Genomic DNA, 22,613 nt, shown 5'->3' on the forward strand with positions numbered 1-22,613 from the left:
TGGCTTGGAATTTTTTCCAGTTTGACTGTTTTTGCCAGAAGTCTAAAATTCCTTTTAAATTACTGACAAGTTCCATTTCAGCGAATAACCCTGCCTTTACTTTACTTGTTACTGGTGCTATGATGTAACAAATTTCTCAGGATACTTCTTTTTACATTCATGTTCTCCTGTAGAAATTGCAAACTGGAGGCCAAAATTGCAGAAGTGGAGTATTTTTATAATATAAATATTAGCATTTTACTTGAAATTCCCTAATTCACTTTCCACAAATTCAATAGTGCATTAATATCCCAATTGTGAAAAATATTTTTATCTACAGTGTTATTCCTTAACCCCTTAATGCCACAGGGCGTTCTATGCCGTCCTGCGGAAGCCAAGTTTTAACGCCGCAGGGCAGCATATATTGTCCTGCCTTTCAGTGGTCCCCCCTGCGATCGATACTTACCTGCTGCCGCGATGCCGATTAAGGGGACTGCCTGACAGCCCACCTGCAGCACCTCCAGCTCCCTCAGGCCCCTGTGATCGCTCGCGCAGAGCGATCACATGGCCGCAATAGGTGGCCAAGCTGTGCCTGCAGGGGGACTACATGGCCTGTCAGGCAATCCCCCTAATGGCAAAAAATTGTAGAAAAAAATTATCATGGCAAAAAGATGTATAAAATTATACCGTATATAAAATCTTACATATTTTGGTCGACGTTTTGCGATTCAAAATTTGTAATTCTCAATCTAGTAAAAAAAAAAAACATAATTAAAAAAAAATGTGAAACCGTTTGTATGACAACAAATATGGCGATACAGCTTGTTTTGGAGACAGTGAGGTAGCAAATTAAAATCTAAATGGCATAATTGAGGCTAAAGTATCCAAGCTGTCACCAAAAATAAAAATAAATTATTTGTAAATGGTCCTTAAATACAGCTCGTTTGATCAATGTCCTCATCAACCTATTGTTCTTGTAACAGTTTGTAATTCCCCCCTTTATTATATTGTAAAGCGCTGCAGAATAAATTGACGATATATAATGATATATGAATGCCAAGAATAATAATAACTAGCTGCAGTTAATAGTTCCCCAGCTCAGTGTTTCCCTATACCAGTGGTCCTCCTGTTGCCACACAGCAATGGGTGGTTTCATTGTGGACCAGTTTCAGTGGTTATAGTCGCTGTGGAATGCTGAGATGCTAATCTCTGTTGACACAGTGGGCAGTCGCAGTATGATTGACCCCAGCCAGCGGTGCAGGGGTTATCACGTGCTCTCAGCCAGGCGTGTGCCGCAGGCGGTTGATTTTGTCCCCCCCGCCCCTCCGTATCGCCCCCGTTGCTCGAACAGTGAGCCGCGCATGCGCACTGCATCCACTCCCCGCCCTCCCTCCTCCCTCCCAGCTCGGCTGTACCTCTCCCCTCCTCACCATAGCTGGGTACAGGGAGGGCTTCCTGTCTGCACCGCACAGAGGGTCTCTGTCTGTCCGAGCAGGGCACCGGTTGGAGGACCGCCGCAAGGTACGGGGGAGCTGGGATCGGGTATCACCGGGTGTGGGTATCATTTCCATGGCTGTCCTCTGGCTGCTCAGCCTCCCCCCCCCCCCCCCGTGTTGGGCTGGGATTCCCATGAGACCCATCCAGCCATGGTGACTGATTGTTATGAGGATCATGGTCCATGACAGCAGGAGTGTCAGAGATCAGCCATCACTGGCAGGCAGTGCCTGGATACTGTGTGTGTCTGAACAATCCTGTAAGATGGTCGGCCAATTCAATACTGAGCATTCATGTAGCCCTGTGATGGCCATTATTGTGATGGCAGGCTGTGTATGCAGTGCAGTGTGCTGGCAGGCTGTGTATGCAGTGCAATGTCTGGTACTGTGCAGTGTACTGACCATTATTGTGATGGCAGGCTGTGTATGCAGTGTGTACTGACCATTATTGTGATGGCATGCTGTGAATGCTTTTTGTTAATTGGCAAGATGTGTATGCAGTGTAGTGTGTTGGCATGCTGTGTATGCAGTGTAGTGTGTTGGCATGCTGTGTATGCAGTGTAGTGTGTTGGCATGCTGTGTATGCAGTGTAGTGTGTTGGCAGGCTGTGTATGCAGTGTAGTGTGTTGGCAGGCTGTGTATGCAGTGTAGTGTGTTGGCAGGCTGTGTATGCAGTGTAGTGTGTTGGCAGGCTGTGTATGCAGTGTAGTGTGTTGGCAGGCTGCGTATGCAGTGTAGTGTGTTGGCAGGCTGCGTATGCAGTGCAGTGTGTTGGCAGGCTGCGTATGCAGTGCAGTGTGTTGGCAGGCTGCGTATGCAGTGCAGTGTGTTGGCAGGCTGCGTATGCAGTGCAGTGTGTTGGCAGGCTGCGTATGCAGTGCAGTGTGTTGGCAGGCTGCGTATGCAGTGCAGTGTGTTGGCAGGCTGCGTATGCAGTGCAGTGTGTTGGCAGGCTGCGTATGCAGTGCAGGGTGTTGGCAGGCTGCGTATGCAGTGCAGGGTGCTGGCAGGCTGCGTATGCAGTGCAGGGTGCTGGCAGGCTGCGTATGCAGTGCAGGGTGCTGGCAGGCTGCGTATGCAGTGCAGGGTGCTGGCAGGCTGCGTATGCAGTGCAGGGTGCTGGCAGGCTGCGTATGCAGTGCAGGGTGCTGGCAGGCTGCGTATGCAGTGCAGGGTGCTGGCAGGCTGCGTATGCAGTGCAGGGTGCTGGCAGGCTGCGTATGCAGTGCAGGGTGCTGGCAGGCTGCGTATGCAGTGCAGGGTGCTGGCAGGCTGCGTATGGAGTGCAGGGTGCTGGCAGGCTGTGTATGGAGTGCAATGTCTGTTATTGTTAAGTGTACTGGCCATTATTGTGATGGCAGGCTGTGTATGCAGTGTGTGCTGGCCATTATTGTGATGGCAATAAATAAAAAGGAAAGAGACAGCGCTAGATAACAGCGCTAGATAACTATTAGGCAGCAACCTTAAAAAAGGGGATCCCTCAAACCCTTTGAAACAAGATGAATAAAAACAATAACAAAGGCTGTGCACACGAAATAAAGTCCAATTAAAAGTAAAGAAAGTCCAACAGTTTTTTCTTACAAGTGTCCTTTGATAGATGAGGTCTTCTACTATTGTAGTGGTTCCACTTATTATTTATCTTTCATAATAAGTGGAACCACTACAATAGTAGAAGACCTCATCTATCAAAGGACACTTGTAAGAAAAATCAGTTGGACTTTCTTTACTTTTAATTGGACTTTATTTCGTGTGCGCAGCCTTTTTTATTGTTTTTATTTATTATTGTGATGGCAGGCTGTGTATGCAGTGTGTGCTGGCCATTATTGTGATGTCAGGCTCTGCATGCAGTGTGTACTGACCATTATTGTGATGGCAGGCTGTGTATGCAGTGTGTACTGACCATTATTGTGATGGCAGGCTGTGTATGCAGTGTGTACTGACCATTATTGTGATGGCAGGCTGTGCATGCTTTGTTTTGTGTGTTGGCAAGAGGTGTATGCAGTGTGTTGGCAGGCTGTGTATGCAGTGCAGTGTGTTGGCAGGCTGTGTATGCAGTGCAATGTCTGTTATTGTTCAATGTACTGGCCATTATTGTGATGGCAGGCTGTGCATGCTTTGTGTAGTGCTATGCGCTGTCAGGATGTGCATGTGGTGCACTGGCGGACTTTGTGTGATGTGTGGTCTGTTGGTTTGAAATGTGATGACAATTAGTGTAATGACAGGCTGCACATGTAGCGTTATGTAGTGTACTGCAGTGCACTGACAGGCAATGTATTGAGTGTGCTGGCTTTTAATACAATGGCAGACTTTGCATGCATTATGCTGGCTATTGGTGTAATGACAGACTGCATGCAGTGTTCATGCTATTTGGGCAATGTCAGGCAGTGCATGCAATGTGTCTGCTACTAGAGCAATGGCAGTTGGTGCATGGAGTGTGCTGGCTATTAGTGTAATGGTTGGTGGTGGGTGCAGTGTGCCGACTGTTATGGCAATGGCGTGCAGTGTGCCGACTGTTATGGCAATGGCAGGCGGTGTGCCGACTGTTACGGCAATGGCAGGCGGTGTGCCGACTGTTACGGCAATGGCAGGCGGTGTGCCGACTGTTACGGCAATGGCAGGCGGTGTGCCGACTGTTACGGCAATGGCAGGCGGTGTGCCGACTGTTACGGCAATGGCAGGCGGTGTGCCGACTGTTACGGCAATGGCAGGCGGTGTGCCGACTGTTACGGCAATGGCAGGCGGTGTGCCGACTGTTACGGCAATGGCAGGCGGTGTGCCGACTGTTATGGCAATGGCAGGCGGTGTGCCGACTGTTATGGCAATGGCAGGCGGTGTGCCGACTGTTATGGCAATGGCAGGCGGTGTGCCGACTGTTATGGCAATGGCAGGCGGTGTGCCGACTGTTATGGCAATGGCAGGCGGTGTGCCGACTGTTATGGCAATGGCAGGCGGTGTGCCGACTGTTATGGCAATGGCAGGCGGTGTGCCGGTTGTGAGGGCAATGGCAGGCGGTGTGCCGGTTGTGAGGGCAATGGCAGGCGGTGTGCCGGTTGTGAGGGCAATGGCAGGCGGTGCTTGCGGTGTGCCGGTTGTGAGGGCAATGGCAGGCGGTGCTTGCGGTGTGCCGGTTGTGAGGGCAATGGCAGGAGGTGCTTGCGGTGTGCCGGTTGTGAGGGCAATGGCAGGAGGTGCTTTCGGTGTGCTGGGCTGTCTGTTAAGGCAATGGCAGATACAGAAACAGCAGGTTGGACATTATAGTAGTAAAGTGCAAGGTAACGATAGTCTGATTGGCAGTGGTACAGGATGGTTGAGGTCTGTGTTATGGCTGTGTTTTAATACAGTGGGATGGTTGTATGCACTGTCATGGTACATTAAAGGAAAGATGAATAGTTGGTAGAGTAATAGCATGCAGTGCACAGGCAATCTATTGTTACAGCATTGCAGATTGCACATTCGTTTGATATTGTGCAGTGTTACAGTAACGGTTTAGTGCATTAATACGACATGGTACAGTGGTGGCAGTTTGAGCACTTTGATAGTAAAAACGGCTGAACTTGAACGCCTATTTTTCAGCCTACATATCTATGTATAATGTGATGTTGGTATGAGCAGTTTGATGTCATGTTCAGTATTGGCATGACTGCCATGGTAGTGAGTAGTTTCATGCCTTTACGTCAATATCCGCATTAGTTCAATGTGCACTGAATGGACTCCGGTGTTCTAGAAGTGTAGTGATAGTTGAATGTGCTGACCGGATGTACAGTATTGGTAATGTGGAATGTTATTTTGTATTGTGTGTTATGATAGATGACCTGACTTCCCCATGTTTTTCTGCACAATTTAAGGGCCAGTTTGGGCACCATAACTTAATTGAAATGAAATTGTTATGGTGCCAGGGAGTCCCTGGCGCTGACTTAGCTTAAGGGGTAAAACCGTTCTCATTAAAACTGGCTTGAATTTTTTTTTACCTTTTTTAAAGCCAGTTTTATGAATTGGGATTCACTGATTGGCTGACAGCCTAAGCTGACAGCTCTCAGCCAATCAACAGTGCCACTGCCCGATTCTGTAAGAGTCTTTGTAGTTTCCCGATTTTTGAGAAAACTGAAAAACAGAGAGGCAGAGTGATATAGCACTGGAACACAGACTTTGGCCTTAAACAATTTGAGAATTGTTCAACATCTTAAGTTGAGTCAGCACCAGGGACCTCCTGGCACCATAACAACTTCAATTTGATTGTTATGGTGCCCAGAGTGTTCCTTTAACCCCTTAAGGACACATGACATGTGTGACATGTCATGATTCCCTTTTATTCCAGAAGTTTGGTCCTTAAGGGGTTAAACTGTGTGTGATTCTGTGGTGGCCCATTGTGTTAAGAGCACTGAAACAATAGTATTTACACAAAATGTAAATTTCTAATTGGTTTTGTTGTATTTGAGATTTTCTTGGAGAATATACATATAACCGTTGGGGACCAGAGTATGACCTAGTGGTGTTAGTGAATTTGTACGTGTGACACCATGCACTAGTATCACTAGATCCTAGTTCAGGTAAAAACTATATGGCAGTGTTTATGCTAGATGTTTTAGGGTATTTTTCCTTATTCCACTTTGTACTATCTGAATAAATGTTTTCTAAAGTCACATGAGCAGTTGTATACCATATTGTGTTGATTGTCGATGTTTACAGTTATTGACCCTAGTTAGAAAGGACAGAGCATCAGTTATGTTTTGTTGTATTTATAGGGATGTTCAGTGAGGGTTTTATGTAGGTAGCTTTGCAAGTATTTGTTTGCTCTGTTGAGCAACACAAAAATGGCAATATAGAGAGCAGAATGTTTCTGAAATCACTGACAATTTCAGCTGGTAGCTTGGCAGGCTTGTTTGGAACAATTCAGTTTTTTCACTTGTCAGCTTAAGTAAAGGGTAGCTAAAATAATCTACAAAAGTGAGGCAGAACAAGACCTCAACACCAGCAAGTTATAATATCACTTATGACATCTAGCTGACAGTAGTGTTACGAGGTCATTGGGTACCATCAGCATGTGTATTTATTTAGTTTGGATTATCTGTATTCTACTAGTATAAAAAGGAGCATTAATTCTCGTCTTGAAAATATAATTTTGCATCTTTAAGACCACGCCTTGAATATTCTGTGCAATTTTGGGCACCTGTTCTACAGGAGGATATTATTGCACTAGAAAAAGTGCAGAGGTTGGGCTATAAAATTTATAAAATAAATTGAGCATTTTAGTTATGAAGAAGGCTAACAAATGTATTTTATTTTTGTTTAGAAAAATGGCGCCTCAGGAGGGATATGATAGCATTATACAAATGTATTTGGAGCCAATACAAACAGTTTATGAATCTATTCATAAACCGGTATATACGTAGGACACAAGGTCACGCATTTAGACTGTAAGAAAGGAGATTTGGTCTAAGGCAAAGGAAAGGGTTTTACAGTAAAAATAAGGATACAAAATTATCAGAATCTGTACAGATATTTAAACATAAAATGGATAAAAACGCTGCAGAATCTGTTGCGCTATATAAATGGCAATAATAATACTTGCAAAACCATAATATTTTTAATTTGTGGGGTTGTAGCTTCTTGATCCAAGAAGAGATCTGACATTCTGGGGCAAAGAAGGATTTTTTCCCCCTTGTTTGTTAGAAAATTGGAAAGCACCTCATACTTTTTTATTTTTTTCGTCTTCTTTTGGATCAACTGCAAAAAAAACAAACAACCAAAAACATGTACGAAAGGCTGAACTTGATGGACACATGTCTTTTTTTCTGCCTATATAATTATGTTTCTTAGACTTTCACAAAGGAATATGTACTTGTGTAGTTTTAAAGTGCTTACGTGTCTTGTAACATTTCCTATTACTTAATATGTATTGTGGTCAGATTGTAATATTGTCTGGTGGGTTTTGGGGTTATACTCTTCTGTTAATTTTTCATATGCTCATATGTAAGGGTTATTCATTAAACTGAAATATGAGGGATTTATCGGGGATTTACACGTTTTCATTCAAAATAGTTTACGTAGAAACATTCTTAAAGCTAGTTACAGTTTCACCCCTGCAATTTTGGCTTTAAATTTCCATTTCCATAGTGAATTGGATTTGGCTTTAATTTAGTAACCACTGATGGATTCCCAGCAGTTAATCATTTAGTGAATAACCTGAACAGTTATTATCAAGAATTCAAAGGTAATTTACATTTTTAAGCGGAAAGAGTCAAACTAAAAACATATCTGGCTTTCTAATTTATTTTCTTACTTTTTTAAAATTTGATGTAAAGAAACTGATTCTGAGCACAATAAATAGCTATCTAAAAGTTAGGGTTTGATTGTGCTATTTAAAAAAAAAAAAAAAAAAAAAAAGAAATTGTATATATTTTTTTTTTTAAATATAGATTTCTTTTTATATAAAGAAACTCTAAAGTGTTAGCAATACAAACCTGAATTGATAACACTTTAACCCCTTAAGACCGCAGGGCGTTCTATGCCGTCCCCATTTTGGTGGCTCTAAACGCCGCAGGGCGGCATAGAGCGGCCTGCGATCATTTCTACTTACCCGATCGCGGTATGGGGGACTTACTTGGGAGTCCTTGCGAGGACCCCGCAATCACATGGACGGCATAGCCGTCCATGTCAATGCCAGCAGGGGGAGTGCCTGTAATGACAGGTACTCCCCCTGCTGTCTGAAAAAATAAAATAAAATGTTAAAACAGTTTAAAAATAAGATTATATATACTTAGATCAAATATATATATATATATATATATATATATATATATATATATATGTGTGTATATAGATATACATATACACACATACATATAAATATACATACACTGTCTACGTGTATTTTAATATTAATATATACATAATTATATATATATATATATATATATATATTATCAAAATACACGTACAATGATATTGATCAAAATACATGTAGAACTAAATAATGTATATATCTATATACATAATTATATACGTGTATATATATATATATATATATATAAATAATTCTACGTATATATTTATGTAATAATTTTACATAACTAGGTCATTTTATTAATTACAATTTGCAGGACCTGCCTGACAACCCAGGCCGAAAGGTCAGGGAATTTAATTTGCTAGCACTATATTTAACCCTGTAACTTTCCAAGACACCATAAAACCTGTACATGGGGGGTACTGTTTTACTCGGAAGACTTCGCTGAACACATATATTAGTGTTTCAAAACAGTAAAATATATTACGACGATATCGACAGTGACATTTTTTGCATTTTTCACACACAAATGGCACTTACACTGACGATATAATTGTTGTGATAGGTTTTACTGTTTTGAAACACTAATATTTGTGTTCAGCTCCTGAGTATAACAGTACCCCTCATGTACAGGTTTTATGGTGTTTTCAAAAGTTACAGAGTCAAATATAAGGTTTGCGTTTCAGTTTTTTCACATTAAAATTCGCCAGGTTGCCTTTGAGACCGTATGGTAGCCCAGGAATAAAAATTATCCCCATGATGGCATTTGCAATAGTAGACAACCCAGGGTATTGCAAATATGGTATGTTCAGTTTTTTTTAGTAGCCACTTAGTCACAAACACTGGCCAACATTTGCGTTCAAATTAGTTTTTTGCATTTTCAAATATTAACACTAACTTTGGCCAGTGTTTGTGACCAAGTGGCTACTAAAAAAGACTGGACATACTCCATTTGCAATACCTTGGGTTGTCTACCTTTGCAAATGGTATGACATCATGGGGGTAATTCTTATTCCTGGGCTACCATATGGTCTCAAAGGCAACGTAACCATTCTGGCGAATTTCAATGTGAAAAAACTGAAATATGTAACACGCTATATTTGACTGTGTAACTTCCCAAAACACCATAAAACCTGTACATAGGGGGTACACGTGATACATCGCGGTATGGCGGACTTACTTGGGAGTCAAAATATGTGTATACAAATATGTGTATTGTATTGTATTGTATTGTATTGCAGTAAAAGCAAACAGTATTTTGCCATTCATAGTTAAAATGTCACGTAGAACTAAAAAATTTAAATTCTTATTTCCTCCCATTTTTCTTATAATTTTTTTCATATTAAATTATGTTCCATACCTAAATATTTGATGTTAAACAAAAGCCCTGTTTCCCCTGAATAAAATGATATATAATAAGGTGGTGCATTTAATATGAAAGAGGTGAATTACGGTTGGACAGACATATAGCGCAAATGCCAGGTTTTGTTTACGTTTTTTTTGGATCACAACTTGTACATTTGGCTGCGGTCTTAAGGGGTTAATGTCCCGGTCCTGTTCTTCCCCCATCCCTAGTTTGAGCATTGAGCGTTAAATTTAAAAAAATATTTTTTTACTTGCCTTTTTTTAAGCATTAAAACTTCCCCGGAACTGCTTACCTCTAGTCATCCCTCATCGTGGAGCAGGCATGACATCCTCTGTAATGGTCCAATACAATGACCATTATAGAGCAGAACTGGGGACCTGCTGCATTCCTATGGGCTTCTGCGTTACGTGACCAGGTTTTACTCGCAGGCGAAGCGCGTCTAGTGGCTGTCGGTATAATGGTGGCTAGAGGGGCAATAACCCTGCAATGTAAGCAAAGGACGTGGTCACTGTACCCAAACCACTCAATGAGTTTAGATGCTGGGCAAAACATACAAATTTGTTAACTCTTGCAGTGCTGTACCCAAACGTATCTACGGCACTTCCCTGGTTGCCCGAGTGGACATGAGCATGCCTGAGGCATTGTGCGTAGCAAAGTCCCCCAGAACATATAAGTGCAGTGGAGGTAAGTATGTGTTTATTTTAATGACGTCTACTGCTTTATTTACCCATTCATTGCTATAATATAATTTGAATCGCAGGAACTGTCGCTACTTTGGAAGTGACCGTTCCCATTTCAATGTTGTAAAATCTTATATCCGATCAATGTGAATGTGTATTTGCATAAAATTGTAAGTTTGTAAGCTCTTCACTGCTGTTTTATTGTACCTACTGCTTATGTGTTGAATTCTTTTAACTAGGAAACTTGTTCAGTTTTTATATAATAAAAAAGATCACTACTGCGATACATTTTCTAGTCCCCACTAGGTATTTTATAAGGGACCAGAAAGTTTAAAAACAAACAATAAAAAAGTGTTTTTTTAACAAGGCAAGGCTGCTTCACACTAACTGAAATATAAATGAGTTACTATATTTATTTAGCAATGGGACAGAATGATTCAAAATATATTACTTCTTTCATTACAGTAAGAAAAGTTGCAGCAAGAGATATTCTAAGCATCTAAATGCAACCATTAATTTTATATAGTGTCATTCATATGATTATCCCTTAGTTGTCTTTCATCGAAAATGAGTTATGTTGCAAAAACAAAATAAAGCTTATATTTTCCCTCCCCTTATGGATGAGTTTAACCCCTTAAGGACCAAACTTCTGCAATAAAAGGAAATCATGACATGTCACACATGTCATGTGTCCTTAAGGGGTTAAACAGCATAAAGCAGTAAATATATCTAAATGGACTCTAAATTATGTTTTGCCACACTTACAGTGATAACACATTACATAACATTTTTAAGCCATTGTAAATGCATCTGAATGTGCTTCATTTATGGGATATACCTTACTTTTCTTGAATATCCGACAGTACGATACCTACCTTTGAGCTTCGATTATATCAGTGCTGCAAAGGCTCTTGGCCCTTCCAGTTCTAGTAGCCAAGCCCTATCTCGTTTGTCTGATTGCCTTGACACGTACACCTCTGAGTGCTCCTAATTTTGATTCCCTGTTTTCTTTTCTAGAACTGTGTTGTGCCAACACTAGCATTATCCATCCGGATGCTATTAATATATTATGGCATGGTCTGTTTTAGGGATCAACCGACATTGATTTTCTTTAGAGCCAAAACCGATACCGATATTCTGTGAACTTTCAGGCCACTAGCTTACCGATATTCTGTACATTTACTGTTTTTTTTTTTTTAATCTTTTTTTTTTTTTTTTTATTAAGTGGTAAAAGGCGAAAATTATACATGCCAGTCAGATTTTTTTATGTTTTCAAGAATATCTATATGTGTGTGTAGTGGATGCAGTGAGAGTATTTGATTTAGTCAATGCAGTGTGTGTGTTTGCGTAGTGGATGCAATGTGTTGTGTGTAAAAATGTGCGGTAGGAACTCCCCTCCTCCCCACACCTTACCTGTCTCTTAGTGCCCCCACTATTCCCCTGCTCTTCTCCCTTCTTTTTTTAGTGGTCTCCCCACCCTACCCCAGTCTTCCTTTTCCCTTTCCTCTCCTGTACCTTAGTTTCCTCCCTTAATGTTCCTCTCTCCCCCTAGTGTTCTTCACCTTACTCCATTGTCCCGTAGTGTTCTTCACCTTACTCCATTGTCCCGTAGTGTTCTTCACCTTACTCCATTGTCCCGTAGTGTTCTTCACCTTACTCCATTGTCCCGTAGTGTTCTTCACCTTACTCCATTGTCCCGTAGTGTTCTTCACCTTACTCCATTGTCCCGTAGTGTTCTTCACCCCACTCCATTGTCCCGTAGTGTTCTTCACCCCACTCCATTGTCCCGTAGTGTTCTTCACCCCACTCCATTGTCCCGTAGTGTTCTTCACCCCACTCCATTGTCCCGTAGTGTTCTTCACCCCACTCCATTGTCCCGTAGTGTTCTTCACCCCACTCCATTGTCCCGTAGTGTTCTTCACCCCACTCCATTGTCCCGTAGTGTTCTTCACCCCACTCCATTGTCCCGTAGTGTTCTTCACCCCACTCCATTGTCCCGTAGTGTTCTTCACCCCACTCCATTGTCCCGTAGTGTTCTTCACCCCACTCCATTGTCCCGTAGTGTTCTTTCCCTCCACTCCATTGTCCCGTAGTGTTCTTCACCCCACTCCATTGTCCCGTAGTGTTCTTCTTCACCCCACTCCATTGTCCCGTAGTGTTCTTCTTCACCCCACTCCATTGTCCCGTAGTGTTCTTCTTCACCCCACTCCATTGTCCCGTAGTGTTCTTCTACACCCCACTCCATTGTCCCGTAGTGTTCTTCTTCACCCCACTCCATTGTCCCGTAGTGTTCTTCTTCACCCCACTCCATTGTCCCGTAGTGTTCTTCTTCACCCCACTCCATTGCCCCGTAGTGTTCTTCTTCACCCCACTCCATTGCCCCCTGGTGTTCTTCTTCACCCCACTCCATTGCCCCCTGGTGTTCTTCTTCACCCCACTCCATTGCCCCCTGGTGTTCTTCTTCACCCCACTCCATTGTCCCCTGGTGTTCTTCTTCACCCCACTCCATTGTCCCCTGGTGTTCTTCTTCACCCCACTCCATTGTCCCCTAGTGTTCTTCTTAAGCACAACTTAAGAGAAATTAGTTGTGGTTACTACTCATTTGTACAAAAGGATCTCCTTTACTATTTTTAAATGGCAGGTAAGCTATGAGTCCAGAATCAGGCAGAAGCTCCGTTTTAGAAAGACTGGGTTTCAGAAAGCGGGCGGATATCCAATCAGAGGCAGAAGAAAGGCAACTGGTGACACATTCTAGGAGAGTCGGGCAGAGATCAGGGAAGGAGAGATATATATGGTAGTAGAATCCAAAGGAATTATGTTTTTTTTCAAGAGAGTCTGTATAAAAATAAAAACTAAAAGTATACAGAGGACAGAACATTGGGTGACTCCAAGCGAGACCGAATGAGGGGAGAAGGTGTCCTAATAATGGGAGACACTGAATGAACGATGTACTTGCTTCCCACGAGCTGCGCAGCCTTTCTCCTGCCGCATGGTCCAACCAGACCATGGGACGGCCCTGTATATAGAGTGTAGGTGTGACGTCACGCTTGTTCTTAAAGTAACCACGTCATCATTGCGATCCTAATCTATTTTGGTCCACATCATCATTTCGACTCAATCAGTTCACAGGTAAGTATATTTAAGGCTTGCTTTGGTTCCTATTCATTGCCCTATCGTGATTTCTGTTAGATCCTTGTTTAGTGCTCCTAGAGATTTCGTGTGTTTGACCTTGGCTTCATATTTGACTCGTGATTTCTGGTATCCTGACCCAGCTTTGTCTTGACTCTGAGTATTTCTGCAATCTTGACCTTGATTTATCTTGCCTCTGTTTCTTGTTGTATTAATACATTAAGTCCGTCCATTTTAAGGCTAGGTAATACGTCTTTCAGATCCACCTGTCATGGGTTTCCATTTTCCTGCGTGTTGGGATAAGAGATAATGAGAACTATGAAAGGACTGTGTCACCGAAACTGAGGGTGTGAAGAGTTGAAACAAGTGTTGAAGCAGCAGTACGTTCTAGAAGAATCAGTGTGGAGTAGTGGCACTTGGACTTAGCCGCTATTAGAGCATTGGTTAATATAGTCAGAGCAGCCTTTGTGGAATGTAGGGTGGGGGGCGAAAACCTGATTGAAAAAGGTCGAGTAAGTTGGACTTAAGAAAGTGTGTCAGATGTTATATTAGCTGTAATGCAAAACTACTTAAAACATTTAAAATCTACTTTAGTTATTAGAAGGGGGGAAAAAAGCAGACGAAAAACATTCATCAATATAAAAAGTGTTTCAAAATGTGTAAAGTTAATTTACAGCATTAGGAAAGTTAACTGAGCAATTTCTGAAAACTAAGGGTGTATTCAGTCAGGGTATATCTTAACGTGGACTTCATACAACACCCACTACATAACACTCCTATCACAAAGCACCCTCTACCACATTAAACCCACTACTGTATTTCACATAATGCAGTATGTGATAATGCTCCTATTCCATATCACACATTCTCCTTTAAAAGGGACACTATAGTCACCAGAACAACTACAGCTTATTGCAGTGATGGCGAACCTTTTTGAGCCCGAGTGCCCAAACTGCAATACATGCCAACTTTTTTTCCCTCAAAGTGCCAACACGACAATTAAACCTGAATACTGAGGTTTACGTTTAGAAAAAACTACTCGTACAGTTAACAACTTTTGTTTTAAAAGAAGAACACAACATAGAGTTAAATTATACAAATTTTAAATAATGATATAAATTAAGCTTATATTAGTATCTCCAACAAATGCAATACATACACACAGACTGCTGAACACATTCACACACCGAGACATAGACAGACTGCTAAATACACACACAGTCCGCTAAATACACGCACACTGCTGAGTACGCAGTCTGCTGAATACACGCACGCAGTCTGCTGAATACACACACACACACACACACACTGCTGAATACATAAAGACTGCTGAACACACACATACACTGCACCCCTCAATGCAGTATATGTGTCTGTGTGTAATGTTGTGTGTGGGGGGGGGTGGGGTGCTGTGTGTGGGGGGGGGGGGTGGGGTGCTGTGTGTGGGGGGGGGGGTGGGGTGCTGTGTGTGTGGGGGGGGGGGGTGGGGGTGCTGTGTGTGGGGGGGGGGTGGGGGTGCTGTGTGTGGGGGGGGGGGTGGGGTGCTGTGTGTGTGTGGGGGGAGGAAAGGGTGCTGTGTGTGGGGGGAGGAAAGGGTGCTGTGTGTGGGGGGAGGAAAGGGTGCTGTGTGTGGGGGGAGGAAAGGGTGCTGTGTGTGGGGGGAGGAAAGGGTGCTGTGTGTGGGGGGAGGAAAGGGTGCTGTGTGTGGGGGGAGGAAAGGGTGCTGTGTGTGGGGGGAGGAAAGGGTGCTGTGTGTGGGGGGAGGAAAGGGTGCTGTGTGTGGGGGGAGGAAAGGGTGCTGTGTGTGGGGGGAGGAAAGGGTGCTGTGTGTGGGGGGAGGAAAGGGTGCTGTGTGTGGGGGGAGGAAAGGGTGCTGTGTGTGGGGGGAGGAAAGGGTGCTGTGTGTGGGGGGAGGAAAGGGTGCTGTGTGTGGGGGGAGGAAAGGGTGCTGTGTGTGGGGGGAGGAAAGGGTGCTGTGTGTGGGGGGAGGAAAGGGTGCTGTGTGTGGGGGGAGGAAAGGGTGCTGTGTGTGGGGGGAGGAAAGGGTGCTGTGTGTGGGGGGAGGAAAGGGTGCTGTGTGTGGGGGGAGGAAAGGGTGCTGTGTTTGTGGGGCTGCTGTGGGTAGGGGTGCTGTGTGTAGGGGGTGGGGGGTAGGGGTGCTGTGTGTAGGGGTGGGGGGGTAGGGGGGGTAGGGGTGCTGTGGGTAAGTGGGGTAGGGGTGCTGGGGGTAAGTGGGGTAGGGGTGCTGGGGGTAGTGGTGCTGTGGGTAAGGGGGTAGGGGTGCTGGGGGTAAGGGGGTAGGGGTGCTGGGGGTAAGGGGGGTAGGGGTGCTGTGTGTAGGGGGAGTAGGGGTGCTGGGGGTAAGGGAGGTAGGGGTGCTGTGGGTAGTGGGAGTAGGGGTGCTGTGGGTAGTGGGAGTAGGGGTGCTGGGGGTAGGGATGCTGTGGGTAAGGGGGGTATGGGTGCTGTGGGTAGTGGGAGTAGGGGTGCTGGGGGTAGTGGGAGTAGGGGTGCTGGGGGTAGTGGGAGTAGGGGTGCTGTGGGTAGTGGGAGTAGGGGTGCTGGGGGTAGGAATGCTGTGGGTAAGGGGGGTATGGGTGCTGTGGGTAGTGGGAGTAGGGGTGCTGGGAGTAGGGGTGCTGGGGTAGGGGTGCTGGGAGTAGGGGTGCTGAGAGTAGGGGTGCTGTGGGTAGTGGAAGTAGGGGTGCTGGGGGTAGGGATGCTGTGGGTAAGGGGGGTATGGGTGCTGTGGGTAGTGGAAGTAGGGGTGCTGGGGGTAAGGGGGTAGGGGTGCTGGGGGTAGTGGGAGTAGGGGTGCTGGGGGTAGGGATGCTCTGGGTAAGGGGGGTATGGGTGCTGTGGGTAGTGGGAGTAGGGGTGCTGGGAGTAGGGGTGCTGGGAGTAGGGGTGCTGGGAGTAGGGGTGCTGGGAGTAGGGATGCTGTGGGTAAGGGGGGTATGGGTGCTGTGGGTAGTGGAAGTAGGGGTGCTGGGGGTAGTGGGAGTAGGGGTGCTGGGGGTAGGGGTGCTATGGTAGGGGTCTGTTGGTAAGGGGAGTAGGGGGTGCTGTAGGTAAGGGGGGTAGGTAATTAAATCAGTATCCCCCCTTCCCTTCTTGTTACCTTTGGTGAAGGGGAGGGGGGGAACACAGCCATCCCTGGTGGTCCGGTGGTGTTATGCAGGACAGGACAGGTCCTGCAGCTCTCCTGTCCTCCCGCGCGATGCTGTGTGGAGCGTTGCCATGGTAACGCGCGGCAACGCTCCACACAGCTCGAGGGAGGACAGGAGAGCTGCTTCCTCGATCCCTCCCCCCCTGCTTCCGGTCCTGCCGACACGGAAGCAGAGTAGGCGCCTGCAGTTTCGGGCAGGCAGGCGCCTACTCTGCAGTGATGGCAACCCTATGGCCGCGTGCCCACAGAGAGGGCCCGGCGTGCCACCTGTGGCACGCGTGCCATAGGTTCGCCATCACTGGCTTATTGAATTTGTTCTGGTGAGTAGAATCATTACCTTCAGACTTTTTGCTGTAAACACTGTCTTTTCAGAGAAAATGCAGTGTTTACATTACAGCCTAGTGATAACTTCACTGGCCACTCCTTAGATGGCTGTTAGAGATCCTTCCTGGGTCATGGCTGCCTAAAATGCATCCAAACATTCAGTGTCTCCTCCCTCTGTATGTAGACACTGAATAGAGATTCATTGATTCAATTCATCTCTATGAGGAGATGCTGATTGGCCAGGGCTGTGTTTGAATCATGCTGGCTCTGCCCCTGATCTGCCTCTTTGTCAGTCTCCGCCAATCCTATGGGGAAGCACTGTGATTGGATCAGGCTACCACTTCTGATGATATCAGCAGAATGCTTGTTTTTTGTTTTTTTTCTGCTGACATCATGCTGAGTTACAGCTTCTGGATTGAATACAGTAAGATTTTGATATATTTATGGAGTCATGAGGGGCCCAGGGGGGCTAGATGGTGGTTTTAACACTATAGGGTCAAGAATAAATGTTTGTGTTCCTGACCCTATAGTGCTCCTTTAAAGCATTAGTTCCAACATGTTCTCTATTCTATATACTCATAATGCAATACCGTCTTTCCACAACTATTTTTTTTTCCAACCTTGAAATGAATCTCTTCAAACTTCTAGTCGTACCTTTATTCAACCATGTCCATTTTCCCTTACAGATATTGTAAGAATTCCCTTAGGACTCACAATGGAAATTCCACCTTTGTCATAGTCATATTTGCTCATCATTTGTCCCGTTCCACCACACACCTTGTCACTTATACCCCAGTAATGGTCATTTTGCACTCTAACGCACTCTATCCTCAGACCTATTCTGCCTCTGCTGCTAGTCTATCCCTTGCACTATTGCTGTCCGCAGAAACATAAAAATTCCCCACCACCAGAGTCCATTACCAATAAATACATTCTATCTTTTGTTCTCTATCATTCTGAAATACCATGCATCACTCCCATATATTGGCACTTACATTAGCTGTGTGTCTAGTGGGGTCTGTGCTCCGCTGCCCCTGCTTGTGAAGGGGATCTCTTGAGCATCAACAGAGACTGTGCCACCAGTAGAGTGATAATGAGAAGGATAGGCAGAGAGGGTATATTGTAACATCCACAGTTGTTTGAAGAAAAATAAAGGGCAGAAATGTGTTTGATTGGGTAATTTACACAAGTTAGCCTGAGTCAGAGGTGAGTATATGCAAAGTTAAAATGTTAATGATTTATGACCATATGATTTAGTTGGAAGCCAGGCCAACAATTGTGAAATGTAAATAGTGTCTCTACTAATTGTTATTGTCAGCGGTCATCATGCTTGTACATCTCAATGAAGATTTAACCTTGGAATGTAAAACATTGCTGTTTTTTTTTCTTCTTTCTTCTCTTCCTTTTAAAATCATTGTTTACAATGCAGGATTTTACCACATCCCCGGTTGCTGTCAAACTGACAGGCACTGGAGGCTCTTCCAGCTGCAGTAACAGCATAATATGTGGTCATGTGACTGCAGCCTTCATAGGAAAGCATTGATTCCTTGTTTTCCTACGGGGAAATCTGATGCTGCTTGCCACACATGTGCATCTACTCCCCCAAATGATCCTCTACCAGGAGCATTATATTGGACCAACTACGGTGGAGTCCATGCGTCATCAACACAGCGGGAGAAGGACAGGTAGGCAGCCTAGGTGATGGAAAAAAGGTAAGTAAAACTTCTATTTTTTTATTTTTAGTTTGCTTAAATGGGGGGGGGGGGGGGGGGGAGGAGTGGAGCTCTAGACCCAGAGACAGGAACACTAAAGCTTAAGGAATACACATTTGTCGTCTTAACGTTTTAATGTTCGCTGCCTCGGCGCTCTGCATTAACTTTATTTTTACAGAGCACGTCACTTGCTCAACTAGAATTTTTTTTTTGTTAAAATTTTTTAAAGAAAATATCATAATATCATGCTAGAAATCTCCATTCGTGTGCATATTTGGTTACAGGTAGTAGTCAGATTGTTTGAATAAATATGTAAAATGGAATTATTTTATCATGTGTGCTTTATTCCATTTTTGAATCCCAGTGACTATTGCTCTTTATAAAATATTCATGGACTCATTTACTATTTCAATTAAATGTATGGATTCTTAAATATAACTTGTCAGGCTAGCCATTTGTAGGATTCTAGAAACAAACCTCACGGTTACATAATCAGCATATTACAACCATTTTCCCTTTGCGTAGAATATTCCACTATACTGGAATTCCTGGGAGCCTTTGCCAGCCACGTGGGGTGTATTTGTCTGTTAATGAGTTATTGGATTTGAGATCACAGATTGTGATCCATTACTTGACTTCTACCCCATCAGTATGTAGGTAGTAGGATATATGTTTTATAGACTCAAGCAGTGCAGGCTTCCAAGTTAAGCTCAGTTGAATGTGTAATATTCAAGCCCCAGTACATGTACATGTTCTCAGTCTTTCAATCGTCCGTGGTCTTTAAAACGTTTGTTTCAATATTATTTTTTGTTACTATACGTCTGAATATGGATCTGACTCATATTGCACCTAGAATGCCAGAGCTTGCACTCATGCAACCATAATTTTAAAGGCCTTCATTTTTGGGAGGTCTTGCGTATCGGCTATGTAATTTGATGTCATTAGAGTGCAATTTACAGAGTTTTAGCCTAATAACAACTCAAGGAAATAAAAATAAATCAGAAACAACAAAAATCTTTGCCCTGTGTAATTTGAACTGCTGGCGTTTTCTCTCTACGGTTGATCAATTTCAGTGGATTTTGTATTGAGCTGGCCTGTGTACACATTTGCTTTTAGTTCCAAGGAGCCGCCTGCAAGCTTACATTAAATAATTGTATGACAACACATCAAGCTAATGGTTTTTTGTTTTTTTTCAACCTTTTGTAAGCAAATTTCTTTGAGATTAAATCTGTCTGCTATGCTTTTTGGGGGATTTTTGAATTTACAACCAGTAATACATACTAAAATAAGAAATGCCGAGTGAGATTTGCAATGGTAAATATCATCCCTCACAGCACCTCTGTTTATTAGGAAATAAATCACGAATTTAGAGGATTGACAAAATCTATGCATAAAACAAGCTGCCTTGATATATACCAATAATTCAAGATATATATATATATATATATATATATAAAATAAAAAAGCTAAATTGCCCTAAACATCATCTAAGTACTTTAGAAATATGCTGGTACTACATAGGAATTAGAAGTGGTTGTCTGTCACAATTCATTGATAAGTTAATCAGAGCTCAAAATTTAAAGTCCTATTGCAGAAGCCAAGAGTAAACAATACTCACTGCTGCAAAGCACCTTGTGGGTTTTTTACCTCTAGGAGTGAATAAGGTAACAGCAGGCGCAATAGCCCTCCTGTAACGTAAACTATGATATAAATGTTAAAGGAATGCCATAGCGTTAAGAATACAAACTTGTATTCCTAACGCTATAGCGCCAGTTTGCAGATCTTTACTTCCCTTTCCTCCAGCGTCTAGACTACCATGGCGTAAACTTATGTGCATGTGCTGCGAGTGCCGCATGTATCCAAATGCTTCACATAAGAAAGCATTGAATCAAGGATGTATGGCCTCCACCGATGTCCAATGCATTGCTCTTCATAGAGGAACATATTGAAGCCTCACCATAGGAAAGTATTAAATCAATGCTTTCTTATGGGGGCTCCCGCATCACATAACCCTGTTCTACTCTGTCAGTACCGTGGAAGCACCTATAATTGCGGTCAGTATGACAACCACTAGAGGAGGATTTAACCCTGCAATATAAATTTTTGGAGTTTCTTAATAACTGCAATTTAAATTGCTGAGTTACAAGTGCAGGACCATTGCACCATGGCCACTTTTTTTTTAGGTGAAACGGCATGGTTGACTTTAATGGTTCTTTAGTCCCAGTGCACTTAAAGGGAAACTCCAGTGCCAGGAAAACGATCCGTTTTCCTGGCACTGGAGGGTCCCTCTCACTCCTACCCCCCAATCCCCAGTTGCTGAAGGGGTGAAAACCCCTTCAGTGACTTACCAGAGGCAGCGACATGTCCCACGTCGCTGATTCCTCCTCCCCCGCCGCTCCTCCTTCTGCTTACGTCGGCCGGTGGGCGAGACTAATCCTGCCGGCCGGCCGAGGAGACCTCATGCGCATGCGCATTAGCGCACCCCATAGGAAAGCATTGAAAATGAATTTCAATGCTTCCCTATGGGGAATAGAGCGACGCTGGAGGTCCTCACACAGCGTGAGGACGTCCAGCGACGCTCTAGCACAGAAAACCTGTGCTATAGAGCAGGAAGTTCCCTCTAGTGGCTGTCTAATAGACAGCCACCAGGGGAGGACTTAACCCTGCAAGGTAATTATTGCAGTTTAAAAAAAACTGCAATAATTACACTTGCAGGGTTAAGGGTAGTGGGAGTTGGCACCCAGACCACTCCAATGAGCAGAAGTGGTCTGGGTGCCTGGAGTGTCCCTTTAATCAATACTTAATTAACTTTGCAGTGATTTATATTTATTGTTATTAAGTGGACGTACAAAAAAAGAGGAACTTACACATGATCTCTCTCCCCCTATCTATCTGTCAGCCCCACTGATATTGCTGAACTACAACTACCGTGCCTCACTGGCTATATACTTCACTATAAGTATTCTGTAAGGTGTAGGCTAGAATTTAAGATCTATATTTTAAAATATTATCGTTTAATGTCTTGGTGGTAGAGGTGTAGTCCTTTTTAATAAGAGAATCCTTAAAGGCAGTGGAGGTGCTAATGGCTCATTCACCACTAGCAAGTGGAACCCTAGTTTAGCCCTGCATTAATCATTATGCAGATTTAACTATTTTGCTCACAAGGCTATTAATGGAATTCAGAGACGTGAAAAAAACATTAAATATATTCTGTAGACCTACCCCTTCCCCTCTGCAGAGAATATAAGATGTATTGCCTGTATGTTTTTGTCTTTGTTTGTTGTCTTAGGATGATGTCCTACATGTTTTTTTAAATATATCAATATATTATTAAAGGGACACTATAGTCACCAGAACAACTACAGCTTATTGGATTTGTTCTGGTGAGTAGAATCATTACCTTCAGACTTTTTGCTGTAAACACGGTCTTTTCAGAGAAAATGCAGTGTTTACATTACAGCCTAGTGATAACTTCACTGGCCACTCCTTAGATGGCTGTTAGAGATCCTTCCTGGGTCATGGCTGCCTAAAATGCATCCAAATATTCAGTGTCTCCACCCTCTGCATGCAGACACTGAACTTTCCTCATAGAGATTCACTGATTCAATTCATCTCTATGAGGAGATGCTGATTGGCCAGGGCTGTGTTTGAATCATGCTGGCTCTTTGAATCATGCTTCCCCAATCCTATGGGAAAGCACTGTGATTGGATTAGGCTACCAGTTCTGAGTCAGCACACTGCTTGTTTTGCCGAGTCTAAAAGCATGCAGAGTTACAACTTCAAGCTACAGTAAGATTTTTTTTCTATATTTATGGACGCATGAGGAGCCCAGGGGGGCTAGATGGTGGTTTTATGGGGTCAGGAATACATGTTTGTGTTCCTGACCCTATAGTGATCCTTTAAGAGATTAAGAGATACTGTGATCAAGTGTGTATATGTTGTGAATTGTTCTATAAAGGATAATAACAATAAAATTC

The 22,613-nt window shown here is 43.6% G+C and overlaps 1 protein-coding gene across 1 annotated transcript in view; it reads left to right on the forward strand.

The window, feature by feature from the left end:
- Window positions 1-1,354: 1,354 nt before the first annotated feature.
- FUT8 (fucosyltransferase 8) overlaps window positions 1,355-22,613 on the forward strand; it is a 173,286-nt gene continuing 152,027 nt past the window's right edge. The window contains exon 1 of the mRNA XM_063438912.1: window positions 1,355-1,500. The gene's annotated coding sequence lies outside the window, so the exon portion shown is untranslated. The remainder of the gene's footprint in view (window positions 1,501-22,613) is intronic.

The sequence above is a fragment of the Pelobates fuscus genome, chromosome 13 (assembly GCF_036172605.1).
Source record: "Pelobates fuscus isolate aPelFus1 chromosome 13, aPelFus1.pri, whole genome shotgun sequence".
In the NCBI taxonomy this organism is placed as follows: domain Eukaryota; kingdom Metazoa; phylum Chordata; class Amphibia; order Anura; family Pelobatidae; genus Pelobates; species Pelobates fuscus.